Below are 8,592 nucleotides of genomic sequence, written 5' to 3'. Positions count from 1 at the left end.
CTTAGCACAGGGCTAGAATCAGTAGGAGGGCCAAAGAAATTGCAGGGGTCGTAATTGCTGAGTGGTCTTTTATTTTCCAGTCTTTTAGGAAAAATACTAAGATCAACATAAAATCAGTTGGTATAGGACCAGCTAAATAGCTCAGCGGATTAAAGTGCCTGCAAGCAGGTGCAGGGGTCAGGGGTTCCATCCCCAGGCCTGCCATGCCAGCCCTGTCCCTGGCAATTGAGACTGGGCGTGGTGGTGTGCACCTGTAATCCCAGCTCTTGGGAGGCTGTAAACAGGTGGATCATTACGAGTCTGGTCTAGTAGTGAGACCCTGAACACCCTGTAGACCCTCCCCTAAATTCCCCCCCCCAAAAAAAAAAATCAATTGGTATAAAGGTGTCTCCTTTCCCATCTCATGTTGCTGCCTACAGTTACCTGACCCATAGTACACATTCAGTAAATATTAGTTGAGTAAGTGCATGAGACACTAAATATCAATGGGGTATGCATGGGGTGCTATACTGAACACATGGGGTCTTTGGGAGCACCCCAGGTCTAAATCATAACACATGTATAAGACCCCCCCTTGGGAGGGGGCATTACTGCCTCAGTCTCACATAAAGACACTGAGGTACAGAGTTGAAGACAAACTCACCCAAGGTCACAGAACCAGTACTCGGCAGAACCCTGACTTTGGACATATGACCTCAGGACCTATGCTCCCAATCCTCTGCTGACCTTGAAGCTAGACAAGAAGGAGCCTTTCACTGGAAGGGACTATAAAAACCAAATATCAAAGAACACACACGATGTGGATTGGATGATGTGGAAGGGGAACAACCCTGGTTCTGATCCTAGACACTGATAGCCGTATTCTTCAAGGCCTTGGGATTCACCATGTTCCCTCTGATGTTTACCTTTGCCACATTTCCTGACCCTTCCCACCACCAAATCTTCCAGGCCTGGAGCAAGGGCCTGTTGTCTTCCAGTGGGGAGACTGATTTGCCTGCCAGCTTCACAGTTTTTCACTTTTAGCTTCTTCCTTCAGCTTCCCCACCCCATCAAAAGGGCAAGAAAGAGCACTTGGACTTCAGCCTCATGGAATCCACTGATTTATGTCCAGATCTTTAACATACATAGACATGACAGAGTCATTTTCTTTATAGTGGCAACACAATGCTTTTATTATACATGTCAATAAATGGTGCTTCTAGTTGGATGTGGTGGCATTTACCTGTGACCTTACACTGCTGAGACTGAGGCAGAATTTCATAACTCTGAGTCAACCTGGGCAACTCAGTGACTTAATGAGGCTCTGGGTTCAGTTCCTGGTACTAAATAAATAAATAACAAATAAATAGCTCTTCTAACTAGAATGTCTGTAAACTGATTTTCATTTCCCCATTATCCTTCAAATCAAAAGTAACAATCTGTTTCTGTGTTAAACTGAACATGGGAGGTTGTCATAAAGATCCAGGAGTGAGCAGGGATCCCATCCTGACCTTGGGAACAAGCAGGGAACTGGATCCTTCATGTGAGGCCCTCGCTGCCATGCATCTCTGCCCTCATCTGAGTATGTCTCTCTGCTCTTGCTCTCTGCGTGCTGTCGTCTTCTACTATTTAGTGTACGGAGTGCAACACACGATCTCCAATAGCTGCCAATAGTTACAGATGTTACAGATACCCCGTGGGAACAGTCCCAGAATTTCTTGGTTATAATTCTGGATTCCAAGGCAGGGACTCTGAATAGCTCCTGTGACCACATCAGGGAAGTGGGAGTGGGGGTCCAAGTGGCTATTAGAGTCAGTGAGGTAATATTTATAAAACCTTTTACCTTGTACATAATGAGCATGGTACACACACTAAGTCCTTGACTCACAAATGAGTTCTTTTCGAGGAGAATGTTCATAAATTGGATTTGTTTATAAAACAGAAGTGAGTCCTACACACTTGACACAAGCATACAATGTAAAGCATGGAAAAACAAACACACACACAAAAATGCAGTAAGTCCCCGACTGTACATAAGCACTGAGTGGCACAGCTGCGACAATGTCTAGCAGACACATGAACTACTTCAACTGGCTTGCAACTTACAATTCCTTACTGTAATTGAAAATAAAAATTCACTTGAGCTAGGGAGATAGCTCAGTGGCATAAGCGACTGCCTGGCAAGTACAAAGTTGTGAGTCAGATCTCCAGTCAAAAAAATATGTTTGGCTATAAGGTAGGGAAAAAAGAAAATCTTGATTTTGATTTTTATTAACCAGTTATCAAGAAAATCTCCTTCGTTATTTTCTTGTTTCTCTGATATCAGATTTCAGTCTCCAGAACTAGGATGAAATACCTTTCTGTTGCTCCTAAGCTACTGAGCCTATGGAGCATGCTTTTAGTGGCTGGAACAGACCAAGCCAAATGATGAGAGTGAGCCTGTTGCAGGCACAGCAAGCACAGCACTGCAAAGTTTAACAGTGGAAACGGGCTTGGAACCAAGACTTCAGCCTCCTGAGAACTCCAGCTCAAGAGGCAGTTTGCCAGCCTCCCCAAGAAGTGTTTGGCAAGGTCTGAGGACTTTTTTGTTGGCTACACCTGGGTTGGATGATGCTACTCATCTAGTAAGTAGAAGTCAAGGATGCTGCTAAACATCCTACAGTGCACAGGACGGATCCTTCTTACTCCTTGACAACGAGCTGTCTAGCCCAGATTGCCAGTGGTGCGGAACAGAGACTCTGGTCTGAGGAAAGTCTTTCCTGCTCTTACAGAGTTGAAGGAATGGTTATGGAGGGGCCTGGGTGGTGGTCCTGGCAGATAACATTGACATGAAGTTAGCACTGACTGAGGAGTTTGCTATGGGTGGGTGAACTGAAGGCAAAAGAATGCACCCACAGTGATGCTGTTAAGCATATACACTTTGCAGGAAGTGACCCAGGATGTAGAGCCCATTTTTATTAAACAGTTGTCAAAAGACTTTCTAACTTACATGATCATCAGGGAGTGATAAACAAAAATGATGGTCTTACTGCCTCCCAGTGCTTCTGAGAGAATAAATAGTGTGATGCCCAGTAGGATGCTCAGCGCAGTGAACCTCTGCCTTTGTTGGTATCTGCTGGTGGTGGAGAGGTAGGAAGAGGGACCTGAGGTGAGAGGTGGACAGGGTGGAGCTAACAGGGCATGAGGTAGAGAAAAGTTCCTCTCCTTGGTGGTCAGAGGACTCAGTCATACCCCCATCAAACCCCAAAAGAGACCAGAGGATCACAGTGAGGTTGAACATCAAAGCTGGTGGGAAAGGGTCTCTTTGTAAGATAAGGACAAAGATTCCTCCACACATCAACCCCAGAGTAAGCAGGGACCATTGATGGCACCTCATCATCTCCACAGGATCCTTCTCCTTCTGAGGAAATTGGGTTATCCTTCTGGTGCTTCTCAGCAGTTCCCCTGCACATGCCCTACATTCACATGGTAAGCCACCAAGATAGTGTTAACTATGATTTGAATATGGCTTGGATGTGTTGTCCCAAAAGTCATACATGCTGGAGATATCCTTGGTGGCAGTGGCAAGGTGGGGCCTAAGGCTAGGGTGTTTCTCAAAGGTAGAATGCTTGTCTACATGTATAAGGCCCTGAGTTCCATCCCCTCCAATACCAAATAAATAAATAAATAAATAAATAAATAAATAAATAAATGGTGAAAGATTCAAGTAATTCTTGTGGGACCCAAGTTAGTTCCCATGAGATAAGGTTGTTACAAAAAGAGCTAACATGGCCCCTGAGTCTGATTTTTTTTTTTTTTTGTATTTTAGGGAAAGGTCTACAGACTGTTCAGGGTCTCACTGCTAGATCAGACTTGTAGTGATCCACCTGTTTACAGCCTCCCAAGAGCTGGGATTACAGGCACACGCCACCACACCCAGTCTCAATTGCCTTCTCAGCATGCCCTGGAGACAAGGCCAGTATGTTAGGTCCAGGGATTGAGCCACCAACCCCTACATCTGCTTGCAGGCACTTTAATCCACTGAGCTATTTGGCAGCCCTTCCTGAGTCTGATTTCTTATCTTACTATTTGATTTCTTTTGCACATGTTCCCACCATGCTGATACTATCCACTATAAGGTCTTCACCAAAGGGTAAATAGTTTACCCAATCTTGGACTTTTAGCCTTCAAAACTGTGAACTAAATAAACATACTTTCTTTATAAATGTCTCAACCTCAGGTATGTTGTTATAGCAACAGAAAAAGCACTGAGATTGTGACCTAAAGAAAGTAAAAGATAGTGTCCTTGCCTGGCTGTCACACTGTCCTTAACTGGTCAGAGCCTGCAGGTGAAAAGTAAAAAGAGATTGTGGCAATTTCTTTCAGAGCTACTAGGAAAACCTTTAGCCCTAAATGTAGCTGACACAAAATCCAGCGTGTGCAAATAAGCATGATCCAAGTTTTTCAGGCAGTGAATTGTGAAAATATTCCAAAGAAGATGCTGTAAGTTTCTAAAGGGACTCCACAGGTCAGCACCTTTACATATCCAATTTCTAAGAAAATTGGGGTTTTCTTAAAATAGGTGCATAGAGTTTATCCAGACAGACTAAAAGCATTTGCTGGCAGGCCCAGTCTGACTTTTACATCTCAGGGGTCTTGGGTTGAGAGGAGAAACATTTGACTATTTTGCAGAGGTTCCTGGTTTTAGGTGGGAGCCACAGGGACCAAAGTGTAAAGCTTGCATAGGTCCTGCTTTACCTTGGTCTTAACCATCCAGTAGAAAAGTATGAAGACGAAATATAGGAAATAAAGCCATGCTGTTACGTTGAGCTGTGGGGGACTCAGGTCAATAATTCTGACATTGCCAGTTAAACACAAGACCCAATGCTATTATGGGCTACTGGACTCTTTTAGAATATTTTGCTGAGTTTACACACCTATAATATTCAATAACGGAACTTAGAAAAAATGGGGTATACCGATGAATGTCCATTTTGTATCTGTGTATTCAAAGTGGTTGTTAGGATAGATATATAGTTGCATTCTCTTAATGAATAGAATGATTTGTTCTAATGGTGTTTGTAAATAGGATCACAAGTCTGCATCTTGTACAGCAATTAACCCCTAAGAAGAATATATGCAGTGTATTATTTGTTGAAACTGTACTTCCGATTTGATTTGAAACTGTCTCATTGCTATCTGTTTATCAATAAAACTTTGAAAAAAAATGTAAAGCTCTTTTTCAGAGATATAAAGTCAGCTGTCCGAGAGGAGAATCTTAGCTATGGCTCAAACACTCCTCTCCATCAGTGAATGTCAAGATGTCCCTAGTCATACATAGTTTCACAGTCACTAATGACTCAAACTCCACGAAAGCACTTGGTAGCATGGAGAGAAGGAGAAACTTTGATATGATAGTTATGAAAATGCCTCCAAAGCGTTCAGCAAAAATGGTGGTGCCCACTTTGGGATTAAGCAGTTGCCCATGTCAGTGGAAGAAGATAAATTTAAGTGACAAAGGTCCAGATGAACCAAGATATGAGATGATGTAGGGGGCAAAGGGGAAAGGCTACAGGAGACATCAGGGAAGATCCTTGCATTCTTGTTAATAGAGTCCATTCTGGTAAACAAGAAGGAAGAAATATATTTCTGAAAGCTTGTAGAAAAATGTAAGCCTGCTGAGTTAGCATTTTGATCCCTAGAACTGGCGCTGGTGGCAGATGCCATCAAAATGAGACTTCTGCTGGCCTTAGGAGGCTGAGAATGGTGAAGTCCCATCCCTCAAATTGTGTGTCTCATGGTCAGTGATACAAGGCCTGGCACAGAGTGCTTGCCCAGCACGGCACTCTATTTCAGAGGATGGATGACTCTCTAGGAAGGCATGTTAAGTTCTTGGATTTTTTTTTTGTTTTTTGCGGAACCAGAGATTGAACTCAAACTCTTGCACTTGCCAGGGAAGCACTTATGCTACTGAGCCATCTCCCCAGCCCCACATGTTAAGTTCTCAAAGCCAATTTGCATAAAGAAAAATGGAAAATGGCCTGTGGGTTTTCATACAAGCAGCCCTCATCCTTGCACGAAGTTTCCATGTGGATGTGCAGTCAGACTCCTCTTCCCCAGGAGCAGTGAGGGTAGAGGACCACGGTGGAGATGGATGTAGACAGAGGAACAGGTTTTGTGGGCATAGAGATGAGAATCAGTTCATTAAAATGAAATAGAAGCCTTTCTCTGGTCACCATTTGTCCTCTGGGGTGTGGGGTCTCACATGGTCCTGCACTATGCAGCGTAGAGTTTCTTGAGAAGACTGTATGAGTGGGGAGTGAGGTTGGAATAGCCCGTGAGGTGTGTCCTGGTCTGGCAGAAAAGACAATGCAACATAACTCCCACAGGGATGGACCCACCCCTTCCATGTTTTCTCTTTTTCTTCCAGTAAGAAGGCTCACTAAACCAGGTGACTCACGGGAAGAGGGGGGGGGGCGCTCCTAGCTTGACTGGGAAATCAAACGAACTGCAGTCTCCTCTCTTCTAGTGCTTATTCCAGGGAACTCCACATCCAAACCATGACAGCCTTGAGCCTTAGTGCTTGGGAAGCAGGGGATATAAGCATAAAATGTTATGAGAGATATGTGAGAAGCATAAGACGTGGCCAGAGTACCTACTACTGGAGAAAGCTAGTGCTGCGTCTCCCCCATTAGCTGGTGATGGTGAGTGCCCGTCTCTGATGCCCAACACACAAACGTAAATCATGAATAATCATTCAGATTGAAGAGAAAATTCCAGATACATATCTAATCACTCTCAATTTTCTTTTCAGCAATCTTGTCTTAGTCCATTTTTTGCTACTAGAGCAGAATACCTAAGGCTGCATGATTCAGGAAGAACAGGGATTTATTTAGCTCAGGGTTCTGGAGGCTGTAGGTGCAAGAGCGTAGCACAGGCATCTTAAAGTGGGCACCATTCAATGGAGGAAGGCAGAAGGTCAACAGTGGACAAGTTTGTTTTATAACAAATCCATTTTCTTGGTAACTGCCCAGCTCTAGTGAGAACAACATTAGTCCACTCATGATGGCAGTGTTCACAGCTCCTAGTCAGGGCTTCATTAAGCTCTCACACTATTTCAAGAGGGATTCAATTACTAATACGTGACCTTTGGGGGATATATTGAGGCCTAGCAACTCTTGTTTGTGTTATTCTTATAATCATTCTTAGAACAAGAACCTTTTTCTCTGTTTTAATGGTTATGAATGTTTCCTATATTATTTAACAAATAAAGCTAATCCAGTTAGGGTCACTCACTGGGCTACCCAGGGCCCTTATTGGTTCTCCCCACTGCTCCCCAGTGGGCCCATTGCTGGTCAGCTGAAGGCTTCACGCTGGCCAAGGCCTCTACTTACTCACTGGCATAACCCTGCACATAGCACTTAAATTTTTTGACCAGGCTTTAATTTTTTCATATGTAAAACGAGGTTGCACGACCTTATGGGTGTGCTGTTCTGAATATTTTACAAAAACATAGAAAAGCAAATGAACCAGAATGGTAGAGAGGAAAGCAGTGATTGCAGAGCAGAACTGGATCTGTTTTATTCCTGTCTGCCTGCACTTATTCTTTCCACAAGTATTTATTGAACAGTTACTGTACTTCCTTCCTTCGCAAACCTCTGCTAGTTTTCCCCCTGAAGTTGAACTTGTCTTATTCTTTATCATAGCTGGAAGCCTCTGAACAGAATATGTGATAGATTTTTAGCACTCCAGGATCTAACTTGAGATAAAAGACATTGAGCCAGCATCAGGTCATGGAATTTTATGTGTATTATTTTCTTTGTTTTAGTTTTTAACTGACACCTAATAGTCATTTACTTTGGGGGTACATATGTTGTTTTGATACATGTGTGCTCTAACTCATATGATCTACAGGACTGTCTGATCTTTAATGGGAGGATGGTGGCAGGATGGGAGAAAGACAGGAGGCACCTGGGCTTCTTAGCTTAAGGCAATGGCTTTTCATTGAATCTCCTTCTATTCTAGTGCTTTAGGGAAAAGAAAAAAAATCATACTAAATGATACTATTGGAAGAGGAAGGAAAGGCAAATAACATTTAGACTTCTTCAATGCCCCTTCAGTATCATCATTGTCATGCTCAGACTTCACAGAGTTTCTTATCTAGAGCATCTTTCATGGGGTGTGCAATTTCATGGACACCTTTTCGCTCACAAAACTCAAGGTAATGTCCTAGTGATGTGCTCCTGGTAGTGGAGATTGTTCACAAGAGAGGAGTGCTGCATGCTTGCCTGCCAGTCACCATCACACTGTGTGGCCCGATAGCTTTTCCATTCAGAGGAAGCCTTTATGCTGAACAATAAAGGAGTATCTCTTACGCAAAAATGTGCGTTTTGGCAACTGGCATTTATGATGTGGCTTAAAACAAGATCGCTATAGTAATTGTACAGGGCTGAGGATGTAGCCCAGTGTCACAGTACTTGCCTGGCAAGCGCAAGATCCTGAGTTTGATTTCTTTATTTCTTTCTCTTTTTTTTTTTCTTGAGGTAAATGATACAAATATCTTTTCTTTTCCTTTTGTTGATTTCACCTAAACTTTTTTGTTTTATTTTTATTTTTTATTTTTTTCCATAATTT

This window comes from Octodon degus, unplaced genomic scaffold (genome assembly GCF_000260255.1).
Source record: "Octodon degus isolate 3935 unplaced genomic scaffold, OctDeg1.0 scaffold00038, whole genome shotgun sequence".
Lineage (NCBI taxonomy): Eukaryota > Metazoa > Chordata > Mammalia > Rodentia > Octodontidae > Octodon > Octodon degus.
The sequence above is the reverse complement of the archived record's forward strand: the minus strand, read 5'-3'. Positions refer to the sequence as shown.